The sequence below is a fragment of the Carcharhinus amblyrhynchos genome, chromosome 21 (genome assembly GCF_965287045.1).
Source record: "Carcharhinus amblyrhynchos chromosome 21, sCarAmb.v2.hapA, whole genome shotgun sequence".
NCBI classification, from domain to species: domain Eukaryota; kingdom Metazoa; phylum Chordata; class Chondrichthyes; order Carcharhiniformes; family Carcharhinidae; genus Carcharhinus; species Carcharhinus amblyrhynchos.
In genome coordinates, this window is record NC_137344.1 from 18,677,024 (window position 1) to 18,679,284 (window position 2,261).

Sequence of the window (2,261 nt, forward strand, 5' to 3'; positions counted from 1 at the left end):
TCTTACTTGAATCATCTGATTTGGAGTCAGCTCTTTGCTTCCCAATTGACATAAAGCCCAAGACTCTGCTGATGGGCTATGTGGTCAAGTCCACAGTTTAAATGTGTCTCAACATAATAAAGGCAGGAGCTGAGTGACTCTGGCAGAACCCAAACTGAGCAACTGTGAGCAGGTTATTCCTGAGTAAGTGCCACTTGATAACACTGTTAATGATCACTTCCATCACTTTACCGATGATCAAGAGTAGACTGATGGTGCAGTAATTGGCTGGGTTGGATTTGTCCGGTTTCTGTGTACAGGACATAGCTAAGCAATTTCCACATTGCCGGGTAGATGTCAATATTGTGGCAGTACTGGGTTAGTCTAGATGGGGTGCTGCCAATTCTGGAGCATGGGTCCTCATTAGCACTGGCAGGAAGAATAAAAAATATTACTTAAATGGAGAATGACTGCAGAATTCCAAGATGCATGAGTCACAAAAAGGTAGTATGCATGTAATCAAGAAGGCTAATGAAAGGTTATCTTTTAATACGAGAGAAATTGAACATAAAAGTAAGGATGTTATGCCTCAGCTATATAGGGTATTTGTGAGATTGTATCTCAAATACACTGTACGGTTTTGGTCTCCTTATTTAAAGAAGGATATCAATGCATTGGAGGCAGTTCAGAAATTTACTAGATTGATATTTGGAACGAGGATTCAGTGAGGATAAGTTGGACATGCTCTGCTTGTTTCCACTGGAGTTTAGGGGTGATTTGATTGATTAAGATCCTGAAGGTGGATATGGAAAGGCTGCTTCCTTTTGTGGGTGAGTCAAAAGAGTACTGTTTTAAAATTAGCGTTTGCCCTTATAGGGCAGAGATGAGGATAGTTTTTTCTCTCAGAGGGTTGTGTGATTTCGGCACTCTTTGCATCAGAAAGCAGTGGATGTGGGATCACTGAATATTTTTAAGGCAGAGGTAGATAGATTCTTGTTAGACAAGGAATCAAAGGTCATTGGGGTGAAATGGAAGTGTCAAGCTTAAAGTACAAAGAGATTAGCCATGATCTTATTGAATGATGGAACAGGCTTGAGGGGCTAAATAGCCTACTTCTGCCCCTATTTTGTATGTTCATATGACTCCCTTGTCAATTAAGAACCCGTCTAATACAGCCTCAAAAATATTCAACAACCTTGCCTCCACCAGTCACTAGGGGAGTTCCACAATTTCATAAAAATCTCCTCATCTCTGTCTTAAATGGGAGACTCTTTCTTATGAAATGGTGTTCCTTTGTTCTAGACTCTCCCAGAGGGGAAACATGCTTTCATTACTTGTTTTCATTCGTTCATGTGATGTGGGTTTTGCCAGTCAGGCCACATGCAAGTCAGACCAGGGAAGAATGGCAGGTTTCCTTTCCTAAAACACATTAGGGAAACAGTTGGGTTTTTACAACAATTGACAAACTTTTAGTTCTGGATTTTTATTGAATTCAAATCTTACCACCCACTGTAGTGGCAGCACCTTGGGTCTCTGGTTTATTAGTCCAGTGGCAATACCACTACGCCACTGCCTCCCACCCCGTCAAGTCCCTAACAAAATCAAAATGTAAAACAGCATGGATATTGTGAGAAGGGTTTATTGCACCTGCAGCTTTATAAATCAATAACTCTAACAGAGTTATTGGGGGTGGCATGGTGGCAGGGGGCAGCAGTGTAGCACAGTGGTTAGCACTGCTGCCCGACAGTGCCAGGGACCCAGGTTCGATTCCCGGCTTGGGTTACTGTTTGCCTGGAGTCTGCACGTTCTCCCCATGTCTATGTGGGCTTGCTCTGGTTTCCTCCTTCAAGTCCAAAAGACGTGCTGGTTAGGTGCATTGACCATTCTAAATTCTCCCTCAGTGTACCCAAACAGTGTGGTGACTAAGGAACTTCCACAGTAACTTCATTGCAGTGTTAATGTAAGCCTACTTGTGACAATCATAAACTTTAAGAGGAACACAAACAGTGAAGGATAGGAAAAGTAGCTACTGACACTTGGAGCGATAAGTAATGTTAAAATTCAAAATATTATGTGCAGTGCTTCAGTTTTGCTGATGGATAACAGATAGTTTGCTAACCCAGTGCTCCCCACGCATCCCCTTTAAGAGGCTGCTCCAGGTGCTGCTGCTGAGAGACTGGCTGTTGTTAAGACTCCGGCCACAGGAGTCGCTGTTGGTGGTATTTGCCGTGAGTTTCCAGGCTGTGTGGGGAGGGGAGCGAGCAGGCCGCTCTCTCCGGCCC